The following is a 26,107-nucleotide window of genomic DNA, read 5'->3' on the forward strand; positions in this document are numbered from 1 at the left end:
GTGTAAGCCAAGAACAAGAATTTCTAATATTTCTTCTCATCTGTATCTTAAAAGCCACCCATGGCAAAGTAAGGTCTGCAAGGCAGATTTCACACATTACCAGCGAGAAATTTGGCAAGGCATGGCCTAACTGCAACCATTGCAAATAGGGCAGAAAATACAAGGGAGCAAGATTGGTTAATATTGCCATTTTTAGTGTAGTATCCACACCTTTTTCAACAATAAGATGAGGCCCTCAGCCTGTCAATAAGGGATGAATGAAGAATTTCAGGGAAGAAATAAAATGCTGAATCTAACACCCTAGGTAGGATAACATGGAAAGAATATGTAAGAAAAAGGGCCTGTTACGGAAACTGTTCTAAGAATGTACATGTTGGATTGGTATGAAAAAGTGAATGTAGCCACAGAAGGAAAGTAGAACGAGGCTTGGAAGAAAGAAGTTTATGACACTCACGACCATGCGGAGTCACAGCACTCCTGTTGGTGAGGAATGAGGGAAAAGCCTAGGTCAAGCTTTTATTGGAGCTTCCAGGGAAAGACAAGGCAGGAAAGAGTGAACATTTTAGAATTGGATAGTTTGCATAATTCTGAGGGCTCCGGGCTATGGGAATGGCCTCTTTTTGACTGGTTTCTTGCCCTAGGACAATTTAGGACAGGAAAAATATTGGCTTGGTGTGTGCAAATTAGATGAAGAAGCAATTGAGGGTAGAGACTCTGGATTGGTTGGTTTGCAAATCAAAACTATGCTCCTGGGCAAATTGTTATTAACTTCAGGAACAAGCTAGCCCTGGGAGAGGTAGTCTCTTTCTCCAGGTCTGTTAAAGCCCCAAATGCCAGAGCATCAGGATATGGCAGATACAAAAATATGGTTAATATCATTAACCTGGTGATAAATGAATGTCAAATAGACAAATATAGACTCTTAAAAAAACAGTTTAAATAAAGCAAACTGTTATCTCACATGCAGCAAAAGGAGCAAATCTTTAGCTTCATTTGGGTTTTTAACGATATTTACCCTTATAGGTAGTTTATGTAGTTTGTAAACTAAAAGCAAAATATAAAATACAAGCCATTATATTATCAAATATGTCAAAATTGTTACAAGTAATTTTCAGAATTTATAGAAATGATTAGCCTTCTGAGAATGGAATTACTTTATGACATGTGTATATGTTGTTTAGTTTTCACATATTTAATTTCTGTTGGTGTTTCCAGCAAGCACTGTCTATTAAATTAGGAATTTCACTGGGAAAGCCATGGTCTTCTGCCTTCAGGCACCTTTTCAACTTTTATAGGAAGGAGAAACTTCATATAAGAATGTGGATGATACAAGGGAAAAAATGTATTATGAGAATTAAAACTTGCTGTAATACCAAGATGGAGTGTGGGAGAGGAGGTGATTGCTCTGAACTTTGAAAAACAGATGGTATTTGATAGGCAGAACATCACACATGGAGGACACACGAGCATGGGGAGGGGAAGATGCAAGGTATGTCACAAGAGTAACATGCAGTAGGTGTTCCTGTAGTATGGGACCCAGCAGAAGAGCTGTAGGAAATTTGGCTAAACGGCGGTGGAGAACCAATGTGTATACTCTTAACTATCGGACTAAAGATATTCTATATTATGAAATGAATGACTTATAAGACATGTGACAAGCGCTTTCACCCAAGTCAAAAAGCAAAAACAAAACCCGGAACTGGGAAGGTGGAAATGGAGATCAACTATTACTAATATAATTTTTTGGCTACAATTTGTTTTCAAGTAAAATGAGAGGAACTTTATAATTAAAATTGAAGTTCTTTCTTCCCCTCCCCATTATCATAGGCAACTATATAATTAATCAGTGTATATCCAAATGTTCCACAATACTTCTAGATAGATCTGTATACATTGATGCTATAAATTGTTTTCTGAAATTTATATAAATGCTACACACACACACACACACACAGACACACACACACACCAATCCTCATTATTTGAAGTTAGACTTCCATAAGCCTCTGGTCACAATCAATATATAAACTTGTTTTATAAGTGTTTTAGTTTAAAGGTACATTATGTAATATATATTGTAATTTATTAATATTGAAATCATGGCCAATAGCACTATAACTCACGCTGAATGGAACTTATTAATATATATATATTTTCTCTATACAAGACACATCACAGTCTGCTTGTGCTTAGAAACACTAGACAGCATTTTAGCACTACACTTGGAATCATTTTAAACTGTGACATCACCAAGAAAAAGCTCAAAAATGTGAAAGATGTGACGCTAAATATTCTGTGAAAAGGATACTTCTTTACAGGAGGAGAGCTAAAGCAATAAGGCAGATAATTATTTTGTTTGACCGCAGATGCTGAAAACATGTGAGTGAGGTTAGGGGACTCAAATGTTGCTCTGCACATTTCTACAAATAACTGTGAGTATTGATTTAAGAGTTACAAATAAATGTTACCAAGTGAATTAGTAAATATAAAATCCAGAAATAAGGAGGATAGTCTCTCTCTCTCTCTCTCTCTCTCTCTATATATACACACACACATATATATACATATATATACACATATAGAGAGAGATGTATTGTGTATACATAGATGTGTATATGTGTATCTATGTCTCTCTATATGTGTGTGTATATATATCTATACACATGTGTATGTATATATATGTATAGATATATGTACATATATGTGTATAGATATATATATACACATATATATACAGAGAGACATAGATACACACACACAAACACATATACATATATAAGCATGCCATGTATATGCTGGTACTATAATTATAGTATTTCCTTCATTTAACATTTTATTTTTATATCTATATGCTATTCATTTTGATGGCTGTGTGGTATTTGTGACTCAATTGGTTTAATAACTTCCATATCAATGAAATGAGAACTTTTACAGTATCTAAAACACCCTCACACACATGTATCAGCTCTCTGTAGCCTCCATTCACTAGAACATAATAGAATAAATTTTTTGTTATTAAAACATTTTTGAGAAAGTATTAAGCTTGCTGGCTAGGCCTAACTATAGACGGAAAACCCAAACCCAAACCTGTATAAACGCTTCTAAACTCCCCAACTTTAGCTAAATTAAACTAAATATGTTAATAAATATTGCCTACAACTTTTGTTAATTAAGTCGTTTAAATTAGCATGGAGTATGTGTAACTTGGATAAATACTACAAACAAAAGAAAAGTACGATATAATGCTACCTTCATGGAATTTCTGGTCTAATATGGGTAAATGGACCTACCTTCATGTAAACCAATGGGTTCAGTTAAGCAGTATAGGTTCTATGATTTGGGGAATATAATCTGGCAAAAATGTAGGGGATCAATTAAAAATAACAAGAAAAGTCATTAAGAAATAATAGTTGAAAAGTACCTAAGGGCATTCTAGATACAATAGGGTTATTTAGACTGAAACAGCTTCAGAGACTAAGGCATTGAGGTGAAAAAGATCATGGCCCCCCAAAAAAATCTAAAATAGTTCAATATGGTGGGAGCATAGTTGATGAGGCACAGCATGGTGAGTGAGGAGACTGGTGGGGTAATGGAGGGCCAGATGATTGAGAGCATTTTATACCATGATAATCCATCTGGATTTTATTCTTAGATAAAGGAGAGTTTTTGAAGTGTTTTCAAGCATTTTGGCTTAAAATTGGGGCCTTTGGAAGATTACGCTGGTGACAGAAAAAATAGATTGGAGGGGTGGTTAGACGAGGAGACTGAATACCAGTTAGAAGGCTATTACTGTAGCCTAGGCAAGAGAAAATGAGGGCCTGCCTAAAATGAGGCAATATTCTTTCCTGATGGAGATGCATTTAGCTTAATAGCATTCTCGAAGACTGAAGAGTGTCAAATTTAAGTTATCACTAGATCACTCATTTCTTGGTTTTGTAAGTAGTCTGGGCAACTGTTCCTTCAAAATTCTATTTCTCTATTAAACGGACTCTTATTTATCTCCACAGGTGGAAACTTGACATCTCTAAGGGCCATGGCAAACACATTATCTCTAAGTTATCATTTCTTTATTGCATCATTTAAAGATTTATTTAGTCTTCATGCTTGACTGCCTTTGCCCTCTTTCTTTTATGAAGAGTAGGTACTATTTTTAATGCCTAGTCCACATAATTCAATTTAGTTTAATTCTCCTCGCCATCAAAAATCAAAAATAAAACTAACATCAAAATGAAAGAAAATGCATTTTCTCTTGAAATAGCCACCAACCAAACTCAGATGGTAGCACCATTGATTCTCTTTCCTTTTCTTATTATGAGATGCCTGAAACTATTATCCAGTCTTTGTGGAAAAAAAACATTCGTTTCCCATTAAGGGGTTTTTAGATGTACACATAATTAATAGGACCTTCTAGATAATACCAGATTGGGCTCAGATCTCAGAGAATTTGTAATCATAACTTGTTTGAACTATTCCCAGGTCCTTACCAGAACACTTTTTTCCTCACATCACTGATCTGGTCAAGAATTCAGTCCCTGGATTAAAATCTGAAGCATATACCAATAGGCTTTTATTTTTATATTTAACTATCTGTAAGATCCAATAATCCATTGCATATTGGTATTACCCATTTTTATCTTCTATGTCTATCTTACAGGTTTTTAGTAAGTATTCCTTATGACTGCAGCTGTAATTATTATCCCTTGCCAACAAGAAATTCAGTTTATTTATAAACAGATCACATGCTAATCTAATAGTTCAGCCTCCAAACTATGATCAGACTTTAAACTCTATAATAGCCCAATGTAAAATGCTTTAATTGAATCACAAAGGGGGAAAGCTGTAATCCTATAAATCAGCCTCAAGAATTTGACATACTGAGAATGCTGTTCTGGAACTTTTTAATTGCATGACACAGCAGGCATCATAAGTCTATAAAAAGGGATGTATTTCCTATAAGCAATCATGTTATATAATTTAAAATGCCATGCAAGTAATACTAGTTTTTGAGCTCAGTGCATCATTCTCATTAGTCAATACAGATCTTCAGGCTTATAAAAATGTCTGTGTGAGCAAAAGGATAAATGGTTATCACACTATAGTAAAGTGTTCTTGTGATAAGGCCAAACTCCCAAATTCAACAAACAAACAAGATGATCTTTGGAGACAAAAACCCAGGCCCACATCTGAGCTCTGCTATTTTTCTACCATGTGGCTTTGGTTATTATCTACTTTGGCCAGGCAGGATCTACCTTGTCCAGGTAGGATCTACCTTGTCCAGGCAGGATGTACCTCAGAAATTCCACAAGCAGTTAATAAAGGTGACAATTTTGTACAAAAGAGAAAATGCGGGAATTGAATTAATGCTGTCTTTGCATGACAAATTTGCTTTTGAAATTTAGACTACTAGTTTGTTTTGGATGCCTTGATGGAAAATATGATGTGTTTTATAGTCAAATCATTTAGCCATCACTTCATCATAGGCCTTAGTTATAAAATGTCACCCAGAGTGACATTAATGTGTTCTATGCCTAACACAGACTGTGAGCTCACCACAGCTCTATCTTTTTCTTCTTTGCCCTTCTCTTCTCTACTCATCCTCAGTCCAGGCCCCAGGTAAGGCAACCATATTAGTTTTGTCTCCCACCCAAAGACATACTCCTTTGTCAGCCACCCATGTTGGAACTTGAGATAGCAGTCGCCAACAGTTCACTGTGTGACTGGATTTCTTACTCTACTGATATAACTACTCAAGATCGCCAGTCCTAAGCATTGGTCTCTTAAATAAAGAATAGCACATTTTGGAAAGCCATCTTAAGTTTTTTTCCCTTGCTTCATTAGTGTCTTAGTCCATTTGGGTTGCTATAACAAAATACCATTGACTGGGTAGCTTATGAACAACAGAAATTTATTTCTCACATTTCTGGAGGCTGGGAAGTCTACAATCAAGATGCCAAGTGATTAAATGCCTAGTGAAGGCCAGTTTTCTGGTCCATAGATTATGCGTTCTTTCTGTGTTTTCACAAGGTGGAAGGGGCAAGGCATTTAGCTCCCTTGCGTCTCTTTTATATGAACCCTAAACCCACCTCCCAGAAGGTTCTACCTCAGAATAACGTCACCGTGGGGGTTAGAATTTTACCATAGCAATGTTAGGATACAAAAAAAAATGTTGACTGTAGCAATTAGGAATTTGGAAAATTAGACACAGGGCAGAAATCCCTGAGGTACTCATATTTATTTACTTTAAAAAAAATGTACCAAGTCACCTAAAGCTTAATTCAATGATTGAATCATATTAAAAGTGATTTTTTAAATGCTGAACAGTTATGACCAAAAGTAGATCCTAAATAGGCCCCTTTTTCATATCTTGCCCCATAACTACTCATGATGAAACAGTGACCTTAAATGGATGGCTCATTTGTGAATGTTAACTCCAGTACAACTTTCTGTTTAATGAGATTGGTCAAAATTGATTGGCAGTCACTTGAAGGGATGCTAATCACAGTATTGATGCCATTTAAAGACTCCACATGAATCAAGCTTTGTTTGGGCTCAATAACATATATTATGTATCTCTATGGATACAGACACAGACACATACATGGACATTTTATATACAAAATATACAACCATAAATTTAAAGAAACTCACTTGGCCACCTCTGAATAGAGTTAATCTGTTGCTGATTTTCTTCTAAGACACATTTTATCCCTTCTTCTCATAGAGATCTTTTTTTCTGGAGACAGCATCTCACTATGTTGACCCGGCTGGCTGACCTTGATCTCAAATCATTCCCCTTCCTCAGCCTCCTGAGTAGCTGGGACTATAGGCAAGCACCGCTATACCCAGCTATTCTCCTAGAGATCTTATTGTCCTACCTCATGCCTAGTTCCAATGTCACCACCCCTTGAATATCTACTCTGTTAATATTACCTTTTTTTCATACCAGGCAGAATTTGTCTCTCTTTTCTATATACTCCCACAGAAATCTGTAATTACAGTATAGTACTTATCACATCATTTTATAATTGGTTACAGATCCTTCTTCCCCGGGGTTATGTTCCCTTTAAAAGGATTATTCATTCACTGTGTAACCATTTAGTACATTCTAGGAGGGAAGCCTTGTGAAAGGCACTATTTCCTGACTTCAAGGACCTGATCCTCATGGAAGAGAAATGTTAATCAAATTATCAGACAACTCATAATAAAAGTACAACTCTAATTAGTGCCACTATCATAAAAGATAGATTTTCTATGGATGCACAAAAAAGGTAAATTGTACCTAGTTAAAGGGATGAGAAAAGGGTTCCCTGAATAACAGACGATTGAGTGGATGTATGAAGAATGAGTGGGCTAAGAGGGAGGAGGGGCATAGACCTATTCCATCTAATTTAACTGTTATTCAATGATAAAAATTACATGCACCTATACATATATAGATACATGTGTATGTACATACACATATCGGGCTATGTGTGTTCAGACTGCTTTAATTGTTTTGACATACAGAGAGTGCAGCAGACACATATGCCATTGACCCTTTCTGTGCTTGCCTGACTGTGGTAAGTAGTCCCGATTCATCCTGGCTGCTTTCCATTTCAAGCACACCTGTTTCTTTACTTTTAATCCCAAGGGTTTTCTCTAGCTCCCTAGGAGTTTGCTATACCACAGCAAAGCAGCCTAGAAGATGTTGGGTTGAATGTTGCCCCCAGAGGCAACCATCATCGAATGAGTGACAGGACTTCGCAGATAAATAGCATACTTCTTTAGCCGTTCATGAGACAATTCTGAGATGTGTTCTAACCAGTTCCTCAGAGGGTTCCCCATGGGATTGAGCCTACCATGGCAACCTGCTTATTACAGCACCTCTTACTGTATTCTCTCCCTTTCTGGCCCTACTGTCCTCCCTTCTTCACTTGTGCTTCAGCAGACCATCTTGCAGATAAATGACCTGTTCACAAGTCCTTGTTAGGGTGTGATATTGGGAGACGAGGAAAACTCAAACTAACAATGTAAAGTGACTGTCAATCAAAGCAATGGACAAATTCTAATGTCTATCACATATATTGTGAAATGCTTCTTTAAGTGTCCTGAACTTTGACATAGTCACAAGTGATAGTAGTCATTGATTACCCTTTGCATGAGGGCTTATTTCCGTTGTGATGATAGTCTAGAAGATTGCTAATTTCTTCACATTTCAGCCAGTGTTCTGTCTCTGTCTCCTGGTCAACTCGGAGAAGTCAGAGATCTGGTTGCTTCCTTAATATGTGTGGCCTGTGGTCTCTTTAACGTGGGCCAGACAGAATCTGAGTAGGAAGGGTGAGACTTGGTAAGAGTAGGTTGTAGGACATGGACAGTTCTCAGAAGGGAGCTTTATTTTCTCTGAACTCTTCTTTTGTGTGTGTGTCATTTTACTATGAGATTTACTGCAGGTGACTCTGTTCCCTTGGACTGTATTCTGGCAGTGGCAAAAGGGGCTACTCTGTAATATTCTAAGACTATTCCCTGGACTATGAGGGATAGGAAGGACAAAAGTCCTGATATAACACAATTCCTCCCTGACATGATAAGGGTATGCTCAACCTGCTTAAGGGGTATTGTTACCCTTTCCTGTGAATCACTCTGTCTGTTGTCCAAATAGTGCACTTTGCACTTTGTGTATTCGCACCTTGGGAAAGTTATATGCGGTAAATCTTGCTAGTAAATCTTGACTTTTTATATAATCAAATTCAGCATTTGTGGAGTACCTGTTCTGTGCTGAACACTGTGCATAGGCAGTTTCTTTACCTTATTTAATTTTTACGTGCATCATGTGACAGACACATCACCATCTCATGTTACACATGAAGTGGATTTAGAAGAGTTAGGGTGTCGTAGCCAGCAATAACAATCTAAAGAGTTAAATGTAAACCCGGGGCTTTTCCTAGCACTTCATAGTTCAAAAGATTTGAAGACATATGATCTGGTGAAAAATTAATAGCGAGCATAGTTGTTATATTTTTCCCATTATGAACTCTTAGAAGATTGTTTCTCTTCTTAATTATTCTGTTTATCTTCTGATGAATATAATAATTCTTAAAACAGCATCTTGCACAAGGATTCTGTGGCAAAACAAATGATGTAATTTTTTCTCCCATATCCTTAATGTGGAACATAGCAGCATTGTATTTACTAATGTAAAAACCTACAATTTTGGCTATCACACTCGTATTGAAGCCCAATCACAAAACCCAGCTGATGGTTAGTCACAGAAAATGAGTGCTATTCAACCATAAGATCTGAATAGCAATTCCCAGCATGCCACACAGACCTTCTCCCATAAAATTGCAAACTTGCTCTTCCCCCTCCTTCCCTACCTCCAAACAGATTCAGAAGGTTGAAAAGAGAGTAATTGTGTCTAAATATTCTAATATACTTAGATTTATAATTATGTGCTAAATGATAGCCCCATAAAAAATAAACATCTTGTTTATGGAGATTAGTATAATGTGCTCTGTAGAATTTCATGACAATAGGACTCCTAAGACAATAATATATTATTCAGAATGGCATTGTGTTCATGTTTGCTCAGATGGTTGCAGAGGATTAACTGGAGCTCAGATTCTACACTCATTTTCTCGTATTATTTAGTATGAAATATGCAAAATCTGTGTTAAATCCAATCTTAGAGTCTCCTTTTCCTTAGTTTCATTAATCTTGGAACCTTGTGTTCCAACTTCCTAGAAATCTATTTTTAAAGCCCTCAACTATTCTTTCATTTGCAGGAACAAACAGCAGATTGCTGAACAGAGATGAAAATTAGCGTAGTTTTTCTTGCTACTAGAAGAGCAAGCAAAGTTTACTAACTTGTCATGTTAACCCTTTCTATTAAAAAGAAGTGGCCTGGAATAATTAAAAGAACTGTTTAATAAGGATAATTTGCAAATTATAAATTTATATATGAATTAAGACAAAAATCACTAATTATCAGACACAATTCTATTTGGGGAATTGCATCTATTTATTTTAGGATATAACATTTGGAAAGTAAAAGAGCTAATCCATATTATGTATTTTTGTGGAAAGGGATTTGCTACCAAAAAGAATCAGTTCTAGATGGCTAGGCATTTTTGATATGTCCTTGAAGGTTCATACCCATTGCTTTATTAGAAGCACATGCTGGTTATTAGCATCTAAATTTTAAATTGATGGCTAAAGTAGATTCATGAGTGAGAAAGCCTAGTGACAGAAGAAGCATTGCTTTAAATGTCAGTGAAATGTCTAACACTAAGAGGATATTTAGTGTTAACCCAAAACCTTATGTATTCACAAATTTCTATCTTAATGTCAGATATTCAAAGTATCTCAGCACAGCTGAAGTTTCCATGACCCTTTAGGAATTTTAGTTCTATAAACAACATGCTAATACAGCACTGGAGATAAAATGTTCAGTTCTCCAGTAAGAACCTGGGCCTAATCTCATCTCTTCATTTACTGGTGATGAAGCCTACACTGAGCCGCTTTCTGTTTCAGTTTTTTAATCTATGAAATAGTAATAGATACAGTACATATTCCATGGGGTTGCCGAAAGAATAAAATGAGATAATGGACACAAAGCACTTTATGTAATAAAGCTCTCTGTTTCCAATTCTATTTTTAAGAAGTGGTTATTCCTATATTACCCTGAGGCAAAGTGGGGGCAGGGATTATGAGGGCTAATTCTTTCTCTAAGGCTGTCAAAATTCCATATGTTTGTCAATAACAGTCCACTTAATATAGAGAAATACTCCAAAGTCATAATGTAAAATACTAAAACAGAAGCAATTTTTTTGGCTGACTCAAACATGTAATGATTTGATGATGTAAGTGAAATTTCCATATATTTACTTAAAATACAAGCTTTACCAATTTACTTACAAAACTGTATTTCAATACATTAAACATAAAGGACATATATGTTAATTTTTAAATGTTTGTTTCTTTTATTCTCACACTCATCTTCAGTATCAATGCCATTTTGTACCATTTGTGTTACACTTTGAGTCGTCTGGCAGGTCTCTAGAGCATGTTTTCTTTTATTTTACCTATGTAATATGAGATATGGCCTGGTTTACATCCATGTGTATGGCCATTGGAAAATTTTTCCTAAGCCATAAGAATGCATTTAGATTTTATTATAAATTTTTGGTTTTCATTTGTCCTGTAGGTTTATGTTTAAAATCACCGCAATATAACCATTTGCTACATTTCTTTTAAAACAATCTTTTTAAAGTCTATTTTAAAGTCTCGAGTGAAGTAGTTTGGAGCAACTGGTTTAGTCTAGAGAGACAAAGACTTCCCAGAGGAGGTAATGTATAAATTGAGCCCCAAATGATGTGAGTGTTTAGTGAAAGATGGTGGCAGTAGTTTCCATAGTACATTAATGACAAGGAGAGCAGCCAAGGGCTACCACACTACCCAGTAGTAAATTGTAGGCAGCAGATAACTAAGTGAATTAGTCAAATCAAGCAGTGAGCTCAAAGATGAAGCACAAAGATTTCATCGAAGAGAAAGAATATGGGTCGATTAAATATAAGAGTTGAAGTAGAGGTCATAACAGGTACTCAAAAATTGTTTGTAAAATGAATGAGGAAATGATCAAAAATAAGTTCACAGTTTCAAGCTAGAAATGGCACAGTTGGCAAAAGAAGCTTTTTCAGTGCTCAGGAAGGTGGGATTTCCAGTGAGGCATTGAAAATAAGGGATTGGATAATAGAAATAAGTGAAGAAAGCTACTACTCATGAAGATTTAGATATGGAAGTCATCCATGGCAGGGGACAGGTGCAAAAAAACGTAGCATGGCTGAGATTAAAAGCAGTCTATGTAATGTATGGCTTGGGTGTTGCCTTTTACTCTCTTTATGCTTGAGTGGTTGTGTTACACTTATAGAAAACAACTGTAATATAGTAGAAGCAGTACTGGACATGAGATCAAGAACTGAGTTCACATTTTTCATGTACTATCTATTAGCTATGTGACCTTTAGCAAATTATTTAACATACAAGATGGTTTCTTTTTAAATTATTTTTAAAACACCATCTGTTTCACAGAGTGTTTGTGAGAATTAATGAAATAATATAGGGAAAATCTATAGCAAACTCCCTACTACATAGATATTCAGTGACCAGTTTTAAAATTACACTTGACAGTTTTCACGACAATTGTAATGGTTCTGAAATAGCAAATAACAATTTTCAGTTGTGATTAGACAATGGCTTCTCCCAAGCAAAGTGCTAATTTTGTAACAGAGGAGCAGGTCTTGTTTATTTCTGGGTTGAAGTGCGTACACAGCATCTTGTATCTTAGAAGTAAAACACGAATGGAGAACTACCTAGCTTTCCCCTGAAAGTACCTGCTTAACTGAATAACTCAAGTTTAGCCAGTGTAAGTGACAAAAGGGAAGTATATAAAACAGGAGAAGCATTCGGTCTAATCCTCTTTGAGTCTTGTCAGAAATTGTCATTGTGACATCTGAGTTTGTGATTTCCTCATAGTGACATCTCCACTACTGTCCTCTGCCTGGTTAAAACACGACTCCTTCTCCCGAGCAGAAGGCACTTAATCCACATTTGCCCTCTTATAGACTTTTCCCATGATTTTTTAGATTAAGCTAGATGAAAAGGCTCATTTTGTATTCTGATTGCTGAACAGGAACGATGTAAGCCCCTAAATAAACAAAATGTTTTCTTATATACAAAAGATACTTTGCATTGGGATATACAAGGTGCTTTAGCAGTCTTGGAGATTTGTAGAGGGAAATGGATAAAGTTTGGCAATATCTATAGTACGGCGTAGATCTATGTGGATGAAGAGGGCATTACCAGAAGCAGCCGTAAAGTGTGTTGGGTCAAATATAAAGCAGAGAGAGAATAATAAACGGCCTAGGAAGAAGTGATGAGATGATTAATGATAAAGACCTGACACACATAGTCCAGAATTATATCTGTATTCTCCATACAAGGTCACTGAACAGGCTCGTTTGGCAAACTAGCCAGTATACTAGTACCAAGTGTTGGGCCCTGAGAGGCTGTCTTGGGTATTATTGCTATTCCAAAGTCAACCTTAAGAAGCGGAGGTATTCAGTAAGATTTGCAAACACCAAAGCCAGTGCTCCTACAGCTCTACTTAGAGGGAGAATGAAGAAAAGGAGTGCCTGGTGGATAGAGCCTGACTGAGCAGGTGGGCTATAGATGACAGCTCCCTGGGTGCCCGCTTTCAGCTGAGGGAAATTACAGTAGTAAAGCTGGTCTCCTTGGCTGCAGAGTTTAGGATTTTCCATAACAGTAAAGTGGGTTCCTGGAGCAGAGTCAGGATCTGCTTTGGTGTCTGCTAAAATATAATTTACTGAGCCCTATCCAGGCCTATGAATCGATATTTAAAGAGGCTCTGCTGGTTAATCTTAGCCACATTGAAGTTTTGGAACTCTTATTCTATAGCTGCAGGTAACGAAAATGTCCTGAAAGATAACTAGCGTGATGTGTATTGAATCTCTTCTAGTTTATTGAAGAAGGAGCAGAGTTGGCATTCTCATTAGAACCCAACTCAGAGTTTGGCTCTCCAAAGCATTGTCCTGGGTACTGTGTTCTCTGGAAAGGCATAGACTAACTAGGATATCTGATTTCTTGCCTTCTTCTATAAAATAAAAGAAAAAAATTTGTGTTTTTTCTCATTCTGATTCAACAGAAAAAGACCTTTTATTTTCCCTTCGTATCATTTCTACTACATGGAAACTAAGCATCATAACTTTCTCAGGTTAGCCTGGCCTTTGTCATTTATTCACGCCTGGGAGGCATTGGTATACCCTATTCAACAGCTGGCCCCGGGATATATCCACACTTACTCCCAGCAATCAAAGCCCTGTTTGTTCAGCATCTTTATAATCTCCTCTGTTTTCATTCAGATAGGCATAAGGCTCTTTTCTACCTGCCATTTAGTAATAGTAGCCAGGCTGAGTGACAAACACTGTAGTCCCTAACCCTTCTTATTTTGACAAGCTTTTCATCAGAGTTCACCTTTGCTTCACACCTTTGCAAAAAGGTGAATACATGTTGACGTCCACATTCTTTTTGGACATCTCTCTAACAGCTGTCAGGATGAACTTGTATTTTCTGCTTGTCTTACACATTCTGTCACAAAGCCCAGGAGAGTCTTTGCTTTCTGGATGTAATGCAATCCCCATACTTAGAGTTTTTCTATTTCTTTCAGGTACTGATAACCTGGTTACTAAAAATGCTTCTCCATTTGTTCAAATTCAGCATTAACTTGAAAACATTTTAAGATTCCTTTACCGTTTAAAGGGATGTACAATAAAATCAGAACGAACCACTCAAGTATTTCATGCTGTTTCTGGTTTTTGAATATATGCCAACCAATTATTCATTATTCCATTTTATTATATGAGCAGTACATGCTTATAACATAGTCTATAGCCAGACTCTTGTTGCTGAGTTTTTTTCTACCAAGATGTAGCTGAAGAACTTGAGATAATTTATGGGATAGGTCAATATGTATTGTTCTTAGTGTCAGAAGATTCCTGAAATGACACTCTATGGCTAACAGGGATTTACAAGCCTCTAAGTATTAATCTAGAATTAACTTTGGTGAATACATGCTAAGAATAAAAACTACATTGCTTATAAGAATTTGATATTCTTGGCCAGGTGTGGTGGCTCACGCCTGTAATCCCAGCACTTTGGGAGGCTGAGGCAGGCAGATCATGAGGTCAGGAGATCGAGACCATCCTGGCTAACACGGTGAAACCCCATCTCTACTAAAAATACAAAAAATTAGCCCGCCGTGGTGGTGGGTGCCTGTAGTCCCAGCTACTCGGGAAGCTGAGGCAGGAGAATGGCGTTAACCCGGGAGGCAGAGGTTGCAGTGAGCCGAGATTGGGCCACTGCACTCCAGCCTGGGCAACAGAGCGAGACTCCATCTCAAAAAAAAAAAAAAAAGAAAAAAAAGAATTTGATATTCTTATTTGAACCAAAAATTATTTAAATGGAAAGGAGAAATCATGAGAAGAGGCAAAGAGAAGAATAAGAAAATATAAAAAAGCATAGAAAGGAAATAACTATCCGAGATGAAAGAACATTCATGTTTGAAAGACATATGTAAGGGTTTTAATCCTGGCTGAGCTGTCTACCACTTGTATAACACTCAGTGAACACATCAACAGCTTTGGTGAGGATGTCACTGCAAAAGTCTAACAGAACAAAAGCATAGGTGATAATTCCTATTGCACCAAAGTTGTTGGTGACAGAAGCAGAAACGACTTTCGCTAAATTAAAGAGGAGGGTAATTTATTGGTAAAATATGAGGGAACCCCTAGAAGCTTTAGGAAGGTGGGAAGTAAAATGGGCAGGAACCAAAAGAAGCCATGTGCAACCACGGTCTGACCTCACTAAGTTTTATGGAGCAGTGGATGGGTTATTGCAGAGTCTCTGCCACAGCAACTGCAAACAGTCCCTGCACCTTTGAGTAACTCCCTCAAGATTCAGTTTTGTAGGCAGATGGACAAGCCTAAATACCCTGGCTGTCCCTTAGTTTCTAAGGGACAAAAGACAGGTCTATCTGATGCCCCATTCCCCAGACTTTGATAGAGAGAGGTGAATCCTAGCTCCCTCTTACCTTGAGAGTCTCCCAAACTAAGAGACATGTTCAGATGCTGGACAGACAGCTACCACACATCTCCCTCATGGCACATCACAGATTAAAGGAAGTTGTATTAAAAGAAATGCTTTGGTAAAAGTACCTGACACTTAGCATGTGTTCAATCAACATGATTTGTATGGTTCTTTTTCCTTGTATTCCATTCAGATTGTTACATGTAGAATGGGGATTGTTATTTGCATGTTAATTATAAGAAAATTGAGGTATTTGTAGAGTTTTTGACCTAGGACTTATGCTGCATGGCAAACTGGTGATGGACCTAGGAAAGACCTGCTGCTGAGAAGTGCTTAGACCTTCTTAACGTCAGGGAGAGGGAGAAAAAAATAAATAAAAACCTTTATGTGATTCTCCCATTTGAGGACAGAAGGGAAGGAATGGCCTGCCCACCCCCCGCCTATTCGATTGGAATTCAGATTGAATTATTTAGTTTCAACTTTTACCCCTCAATGCTTATTCAGTGGAGTCCCAGACTTCTTGTAATGAGTAGTATAGCAGGACAGCAGCAAGAGAGGGTTAAAATTCAGTTGTAATGCCACTGACTGCTGAGTGAGTCACAGGGTTGGTTCATAGGTGTACTTGCAAAATCTCCAAATTCAAAATATTTCCTAGATTATCTTAGGTGTTTGGAGTTAGATGATAAATCTCACCTCAATCTACCATTGTTGAATAATTTATTCTTTACCGGCATTTAAAATGTCCAATTATCTTAATGGCAAAATGTGGAAGTAAGAAAGAGAAAGGAGGAATTACTTACATAACAGCCATTTATTTCCTACCAAGGCTTTATTGTACAGACATACATAAATATCAGTTCATTTTAGTGTAATGATGCCTTAAATTAATATGTTAAATTATTATGTCCATTTCAACTATCCCAGGAACTATATATTCAAATAGTAATATATGTATTAAACCATAGTCCTTCTCTGATGGAAAGTAAAATGTATCATTCTTTTTTTCATAGTAATAAGCACTGAGAAGGTCAGCATTTCTTTGTATGGCATCTCTTAACTTCCACCCTGTGCTATGAGGTAACTAGATGCCACTCCTGGTCTTTGTGTTTCCTGCCAGGCTCTAGTGCAGTTGCTGATGTCCCAAAGCTATTATTTCTTTATGTGACCAGGGTTCCAAGGGACACTGTATTCCCTCACTAACAAATGCTCTTGTTCTCTATGGTCTGTCACAGACAGTTATCCAGTTTCCCCAGTGCCTAAAGCATATTGGTAAGGAATCCCTGCTTTCTTTAGTAATATACTCCAAGGATCCATCCTAGAAGTCTGTTTCTTATGCCCCATCATTTTATAAATCTTGATAAGCATGTCTTCCATTTTTTATGAGTAACTATCTCTCCCCTAAGGAGCCTGCATTTGCAGGCCTTAACTCAATAGACTTAAATTTCATCTACAACAGTGTTCCAAATTATTCCCTCTCCTTCCGTTTCTATCACTTCCGTGTATACTAAACATACTCTCAATAATGAGGCCCTCTTACTGTCCCTTTCTTAAGTGGATCCTTGATTCCTGGTGCAAATAAATATGTGGAGGGCCCTTGGAATTCCACTGATGCACATGGATTACACACAAGCCAGAACCCTGTTACATCCCATATCCTGTAGCCTGATAAACATCTGATAAGCCTGTCTCATTATAAGGATGTTTAGGGGATTTTCTGAGTGTTTGTTTTGGTGACTCTCTATTACAGTTCTTTATGAAAAAACAGTTGCTTCCTCATTTAGAAGAGACCCTTGAGGCAATGTTGTTAAATAGACCTTTCTGCAATGAAGATGCAGATGTTCTACATCTCTGCAGTTCACAACAGTAGCCACTAGCAACATGTGACCATTGAGTATTCCATGCATTCCCAGTATTGTTGAGGTGCTCACATTTTAATTCTGTTTAATTCTAAGTAGAGTAAGTAATTTAAATAACTACATGTGGGTAGTGTATTGTCCATCTCCATTGGACAATACAGTTGAAGAAAAGATTAAGAGCAGAAAATTCTCATCCTCAGTTTCATTAGATGTGGCTTCTAAATTTTAAAATCATATACCTACTGAAGCAACAGTGAAGGATAAGGCAAACAAACTTTAATTTAGGTAGGTCCCTAACAACATTAAATTACAAATGAAAGCAGGAAACAAAATAAATAGAAGAGAATAAGATTGCCAAAAAGACTGTCAACAACCCATAATTCAAACCACACACTGTCAATAAAACTAAAGAAGTGACTATTTGGGTTTAATGTCACTGTGCAGAGCATAAGACAATTAGGAGAAACTGTTTCAAGTACTAAAATAATTTGGTCTTGAAGTGTAATGGGTAGAAGTAATTGCCTTGGCTGGCAGGCATCTATCTAATGTTCTGATTTTAATGTCTTAAATACAAGGCATGCAAGTGCTAAAGCCAATTTAAAATAAATCCACTTTTTTTCTTCTCTTGGGTTTCAAACATCTTGAATGGAGAGATGAGAAAGAACATGGTAGCAAAGGTATTACAGACCACCACGTGACATGAACGTAAAGCCAAAGTAAAACTAAAACATACATAAACTCATAAAGGAGCAATTGCTTATCCTCATCCACAGCATTTTCAGATATTCCTCAATAAATATTATTTGGTAGAATCATTTTAAATTTTAAGCTAAGGTCACATTATTTTGAAATGTTGAAGTGGAGAGATACAAGCAATTTAAATATTGAAATCTGGGGCTCTCGTGTATGCCTGGGACACTAGCCTTGTTTCTAAAGAAGAGCTATGCTAATTTTTCTTTTTATAAATTCTGTCATTGCCACTATAATAGCTCTGGGATGCTGTGAGAATTAGGTGCTTTTGTGCTTGAAATTCATTATGTCCTTAGTAATTTTTATGTGGCAGGGAATTACAGATGTGGTACATTGTAAAGTGTTATATGGAAAAGGAGTTAGCAGTGGGAATAAAGAAAGGGAAAGATCAATCAAGCCAGGTGGCTTTGTTTGCTCTATCATTGTCCTTATTGACTTTGTTGCATTGTTTTTGAATCCCAAGGGAAAGTGAGAGCATGTAAAGGTCGTGAGCAGGAGGAGTATTATTCACAGCTATTTGCAGTTCTTCAGAGAGTAATTTATGAGAGAGACCTCAGTTCTTAGAATTCAAAATGCAAACAAAGCAAAATATCACAATCCTTGAAGGATAATAATAGCCAACCCTTAATTCTGGAGCTAGAAATTCTGCTTAAAATATATATTTCTAAATATTGTATTTTAATTTTCTATTTAATGAAAATTTAAAACAACAGTCACATGATGTACAAAATATTAGGCAGCATGGTATAATGAACATAATTGCTTCAGAGTCAGACATACACAAGTTTTGACACCAGCTCAATAATTATTTATTGGAAATCCTTGAAAAATTCACTTAAACTCTTTGAGTCTCAGTTTACTGTGCTGTAAAACAGGGCCAGACACCACTTTTACAGGCTTATTCCGAGTCTTAAAAGATAAAATAGCAAAAGCATGTTGCTGACCCATACTAGGCACCGAACCAAGGTTAGTTTCTCCTTTCTTTCTTTTTTTTCCCCCCGCTCTCTGTTCTCTGTCCTCTAGACCCAAGCCCAGTGGAGATCAAGTTATTTGAGAGAAATGCGTAATTTGTTATTCTAGTCAGGGCTGTTGCCCTAAAGTGTTGCCTTCTTGCCTAGCTTGGTGAATCAAGCTATAGCAACTAAAAGGAAAGCTGAAGGTCTCATTAATCAATTTCTTCTTAAAGCAAGAAGCTAGGAGCAGCCCTAAGCAGCCAGCCATGCTAGCTTTCCCCTTCAGCTCGGTGGAACCAACACTGAAAAGCAAAGCAAATTGTGCTGACAGCCTCCAAAAGCACTTATGCCATTCTTCCCAAACCCTAGATGGAGCAACTCATCAGGCATTTTAAAAATTATTTTTTATTTGACAATAATTGTACATATTTATAGGTATGTAGTGATGTTTGGGTACATATCATGTATAGCTCTCAGATCAGAGTAATTATTATCCATTGTCTCTACATTCAATGATATTATTAATAGGTGAAGATTTACTCCTGTAATTTTATTGTTGTTTTCTGGTTATTTTTTATATCCTTTGTTCTTTCCTTCCTTTCTTATTGCTTAGTTTATTTTTGTGGTTGGGTGGTTTTCTGTAGTGATAAGTTTTGATTTCTTTCTCTTTCTCCTGTGTGTATGAGCTCTACAATTAAGTGTTATGCTTTCACATGTTTTCATGATAGTGGTTATTATCTTTTCACTTCCAGATGTAAGATTTTTTTTTTTTTTGAGACGGAGCCTTGTTCTGTTGCCCAGCCTGGAGTGGTGCAATCTTGGCTTACTGCAACCTCTGCCTCCTAGGTTCAAGTGATTCTCCTGCCTTGGCCTCCTGAGTGGCTGGCACTACAGGCATGCTCCACCACACCCGGCTAATTTGTGTATTTTTAGTAGAGACGGGATTTTACCATGTTGGCCAGGCTGGTCTCAAACTCCTGACCTCAGGTGATCCACCCGCCTCAACCTCCCAAAGTGCTGGGATTACAGGTGTGAGCCATCACACCCTGCCTGTAAGACTTTCTTGAGCATTTCTTGTAAGGCTGGCCTAGTGTGATAAATTCCCTCAATTTCTGCTTGTCTGTAAAAATTTAATTTCTCATTTCTTTCTGAAGGATAGCTTTCTGGGTATAATATTCTTGGTTAACAGCATTTTTGTATTTTTTTAGTTTCAGAACTTTGAGTGTATAATTTAATTCTCTCCTGGCCTTTAAGGTTTCTGTTGAGAAATCTGTTAGTCTAATGAAGGTTCCATTATATGTGCTTGATGCTTTTCTCTTTCTGATTTTGAAATATTTTCTTGGTCTTTGACTTTTGACAATTTGACTATAATATGCCTCAGAGAGGATTTATTTGGGTTGAGTCTATTTTTAATACTTTTAGCTTCCTGGACCTGGTTGTCTCTTTCTCAAGACTTGAGAAGTTTTCTGCTATTATTTTATTCAACACATTTTACTCACCATTTCCCTTCTCTTCTCCTTCTGGAATATCCATAATATGAATATTTGTTCACTTAATGGTGTCACATAAATCCTGCAGGCTTTCTTCATTCTTTTAAATTCCTCTCTCTTTCTCTCTCCCTCTCTCCCCCACTTGCCCCTCTCTCAATATGTCTGCCTGTGTTATTTCAAAAGACCTGCCTCGAAGTTCAGAAATTCTTCCTTCTGATTGGTCTACTTTGTTGTTGAAGCTCTCAATTGTATTTTTTTTTTATAGTTTCATTCACTAAAATCAGATCTAGAATTTTTGTTTTGTCCTTTTAATGATATCTATCTCTGTTGAGTTTCTCATTTAAATCATAAATTATTTTGCTGATTTCTTTGAATTGTTTGTCTGTATCCTCTTGTATCTTACTGTGTTTTTTAAGGTTATTATTTTGAATTCTTTTCCAGAATTCAATATTCTGGATTTTCATATATTTCATATATTCTGCAATTTCATATATTTCCTTATTATTGGAATCTATTACTGGAGAATTATTGTTTTTCTTTGGTGGTGATATATCTCCTTGCTTTTTCATGGTTTAAGTGTTCCTATGTTGATTTTTATGCATCTGAAGTAAAAGACATCCCTTCCAATTTTATGAAGTAGGTTTCATAGGGGAATTCTTATTTGTATGAATATGTCTTAACAGTATTTCTTTGGTGGGATGCGTTGGCCTTGATTCTAGGTAAATGCAGTAGTGTAGTCTCCATGTAGTTTCTTCACCTGTAATCCACATTAGTGGCATTTATGACTTTCTCAGTGGCCCAGGCTGAGAGAATTTGTGGTGATGATGGTGCAGCTTTGCCAGAATGGGACTCACTGGGCTGTTCTCAGGTTGGAGTATATGTGTGCACGTTGTATATTAGCTAACTTAGGGTCTGGCTTGCTACGGCTGTGACCACAGGCCTTTTACTCTGGGAGCAATGCACACACAATTGCTCAGCTGGCCTAGGAGCATGCCTACCAAGAGCAGCTTCTGGGGCTATGTCTCAGTCCCAGGAGGCAGGCACTCAGCTCCTTTGTTGGCCTGGGGTCATGCCCACCAGGAGAAGCCTGAGAAGCTATTTCTTAGATCTGATATGTGGGGATATAGCTGCTCAAATGGCCTGGGAAGCATGTCCAGTGAGGGTGACTCACGGGGCTATTTCATAGGTCCATGATGTGGACACAGGACTGCTTAATTGTGCTGGGAATGTACAGCTGCTTGGCCGGCCTGTGGTCATGTCTGCTAGGAGTAGCCCCTAGGGTTATTTCTCAGGTTTAGTACATGTGCACAGGGTTGCTTGACTAACCCACAGGTGTTTCTACTAGAAGGAGACACAGGGTTCTTTCTCAGGCATGTGAAGGCACAGGGCTATTTCTCTGCACAACTTCTTGTCTGGCCTGGGGTCATTTCTGCAGGGTACAGCCCATGGGGCTGCTTTGTAGGCCTGGGACATGGGAGTGCAGTTGCTCAACCAGCCTGGTGGCATGTCTGCTGTGAGTGGCCCGTAGGTCCGTTTCTCAGGTCTGGAACACAAGTGCAAGGCTGCTTGACAAACTCAGGGGTGTGTCTACCAGGGGAGGTTCATAGGGCTGTTTCTAGGTTTTGGATGTGGGCTCTTGACTGGTTCCAGGATTAGGGGTATGACCACCAGTAGCTGCCTGTGGGGCTGTTTCTCAGGCCCTTATTTGGGCACAAGGCCATTGGATAGGCTAGGGGTGTAGCTACTGGGAACAGGGATACTGCAGAGCTGTTCTCAAGTCCTGAAAATGGGTGACTAGATTCCCCACTGGCTAGGGGGTATATCAGTTACTCAGAGGCTCAGGGAGTGCTCATGTTTGGGAGAGGGTATGCAGTAGTTTGGCCAGCTAAAGGGCAGGTTCACCCTGGTCAGGACTGGCAGACTGTTCCTCAGGCTGAAATTGCAGCAACAGGATTTGTTTCCTTGCTGTGCAGGACCAGAGTTGCAGTCGCAGTGAATCCTGTGCACAAACTCTGTGCAGCTGGGATTGTGGGTTTTTTTTTTTTTTTTTTAGACGGAGTCTTGTTCTGTTGCCCAGGCTGGAGTGCAGTGGCATGATCTTGGCTCACTGCAAGCTCCACCTCCCGGGTTCACACCATTCTCCTGCCTCAGCCTCCTGAGTAGCTGGGACTACAGGCGCCCGCCATCACCACTGGCTAATTTTTTGTATTTTTAGTAGAGACAGAGTTTCACCGGGTTAGCCAGGATGGTCTCCATCTCCTGACCTTGTGATCTGCCCTCCTTGGCCTCCCAAAGTGCTGGGATTACAGGCGTGAGCCACCATGCTCAGCCTGGGATTGTGGCATTTAAGCACTGCTTGGCATAATGAAGATGGAATCTCTGTACTGGAGAGGTGCAGGGGCTATTGGCTTCAAAGCAGGGCACATTCCAAAGCTGGCTCTACTCTCAAGGTGGCACTGTCCTGCAGCAGCTTGGCTCACAGGCAGAGTTGGAAGTGGGGAGTGCACACTTTGTGCTCCTAATCCAGGGCAATGCAGCTGTGTTAATGTTTAGTTTCTCTTCCAACTAGGAGACAGTAGAAGTCTCCTGTTATAAGGATTGTAGATGCTTACAGTGATAATGGGAGCTGGTGGGAATCTTCTGCTTACCTTTTCACCACAACAGGAAGTTTCTCCTGACTCCAGGTAGATCTGATCTAGGCCGGAAAGATGGGAGTTGCAGAGGTCAGGCACTTCCACACTGCACTACTGGACTTGTAATCACCACAGGTGTATCTCCCCTTCCCCACTGCACTCTAGCACTCTCCTTTCAACACTCCAGTCAAATCTTAGCTGTTTATTTGTTGCCTTTGTTTTTACTTGTGGAGGATGATGAATGCCAAGTATCTGTAGTCAGCCATCTTGCTGACATCACTGTCCCTTAACCAAGCTTTTATTAAACCCCTCAGTGCTTCTTACAAAGCATTCTCATCCCATTCCTGGAGTGGAGGCTACCTCTGTCTTCCCAAAGAGAGGAAAATAATACATGCCTGACTCTCTGCCAAACATTCTGTGGAATAGCACCCTGGCTTACTGCTGTCTTCTCTTTATCTGTGCTTTTTTACATATCCCTTGCTCCCTTCATAATCATGGTGATAGTGACAAGTATATTACAACCAGCATCTATAGTAAGTGATTTCAGGATACTTGGATAGGTGGTTTATATGCTTTACTTCTCAAATATGTAGGATATTAGTTTGATGTCTGTTTTACATGGGAGTAAATCTGAGCCTTACAGTGTAATTTGCACTTTTATATAGTTAGTATACTGCAGAGCTGAATCTCACATCTCAATCTGAAATCCAAGTCCATGTTCTTATCGTACTGTCATTTCTAGTCTTTTCCCCCATAATGTTGGCTTCTGAAAATCAGATACCCTAATTGATTGGGGTTGGAGTTAACAGTGAAGATAGGATGCCATCCTCAGAAAAGATAAGGATACATTCTGGGACAATGGACAGAATTAGAAAAAGTAAATAATTAAAAATCTTGTCTCTGTCAATGCAATCTTGAAAATCTCTCTCCCTCTGCTTTTTTTTTCTGAGCCATCCTGCTGTCATCTATAAATGTAGCTGATAACCTCTGTCCTACCTACCACAGAAGTTTGTTGAAAGAATCTAATAAGACGTTTTATATAAAAACTATTTTAAAAAACTATACAACCGTATGCAATTTGGTGTCATTATTAAAATTAGATGTTTTTACATTTTAATCCTCCCTTTCCCTGGGATGGGACACTCTGCCATCCTCCACAGATTATATTGAATAGAAGTATGCCTTTTTTCTTGTTTCATTTTCAATAATAAGAAATCTATTTTGACCATGAAGCTAGAGGCCGTTATAAAAGGACTGAAAGGACTGTGGGGCTTTGTAGCTTGGCAAACTTAGCTTTGACAACTCCATCAGTTACTTGTACTTCACTGCTGCAAGTATGTATGTAATCGGTGTCTTATTCTCCTAGTTTCTGTAATGAGACTAACACTATTCCCTCTTTCATGAAATTTTTGTTAGAATTAATGTGATAACCTTGCAAAATACCCTGCCCTGTGCTCTTACGCAATAAGTGTTATTAGCTGTTGAGCCTCACTGTGGTAACCTGGGAAAACTGTGTACTAAACAGGAGGACAGCTTCCTTGATATTATAAAGGACTTCCATTGTCTAAATGCATGATTTAAGGAACTACGTCGAAACTAATGCAAGTCCAGTTGCATCAGATAACAGGTGGGGATTTTTTTAAAAAAGAATGCCCAGGCCCCACATGGGGATTCTGTTACTGTAGATCAGTGGTGATCCTCCATAATATGAATTTTAAATAGGCATCTAAGGCAATTCTTAAAGTAAACTTGAGAATAACCATGTTCTTCAATAATATGACTGATTTTTTGACATTGATGTTTGTAGTTCTGTTTAATATGTCTCATACTGATAAAACTTTAGGGAATAATAAATAAGTATGCCAATTAATGGCTTATAAATAACTGTAAGAAGATTTGGAACCTATAATGGAACTTATCAGTTTTGAGAATCAGTGAGAGTTAACATAAAACTTATTTTTACCTCGTGGTTTCTTGAGGTCTTAGAAGCCAATTTTATGAACAATTTCCCCTTCACCTCTTTGGTCTTGTTGGAAGAATGAAATTCCTTAAGACACAAGAGATCCTTGTTACTTCTGCAGTCAGCCCCTCACTTTTACATGCATGATGACTTATGAGGAACAGCGAAGGTTACTATGGAAACCATGACTCTTTTTTAGTTGATTGGCAGTTTCCACTTACGTAGCTCCTTTGGTAGTGTGAGTTAAAGCAATAAAAATAGTGTAAAATAGGAATAAGGTTTTCCAAGCCTTAAAATTAAATGTGTCTCAAGTTGACATACTCAGTAAATGACAGCAAGGAAAAATTCACTTCAGTTTCTCCTTACTCCTGCTTTATTCCTTACCTGTTCTTTACTTTTTCTTTGCAAAATAACAGTATTTAATGAAAGACATGGATTTGCATCTTTTCATTGTGGGCTCCTGACCACCCTCATATCCTTGAGGGTCTAAAAGATAATTGGCAGGGCATGAAGTTTCTCTCAATATTTTCTTGTGTTAACTGAAATCTTTTTATAACTCCTCAGAAAAACTTCCCCTTTGCCCAGGATCCCAGTAAGTTAGTAGGATGACAAGGGTAGATGTATTCATTTCCTAGGGCTCATATAACAAATTATCATAAACTGATGACTAAAAAAATCCCATAAATTTATTCTCTCACAGTCCTGGAAACCAGAAGTCTGAGAGTGACATGTTAGCTAGGGTTTTTCTTTTCTTTTCTTTTTTTTTTTCTGGATACTATAAAGGAGAATCCATTCCATGCCTTTCTGCTAGTTTCTTGCAACTATT

Source organism: Gorilla gorilla, chromosome 4 (genome assembly GCF_029281585.2).
Source record: "Gorilla gorilla gorilla isolate KB3781 chromosome 4, NHGRI_mGorGor1-v2.1_pri, whole genome shotgun sequence".
Taxonomy (NCBI): Eukaryota; Metazoa; Chordata; class Mammalia; order Primates; family Hominidae; genus Gorilla; species Gorilla gorilla.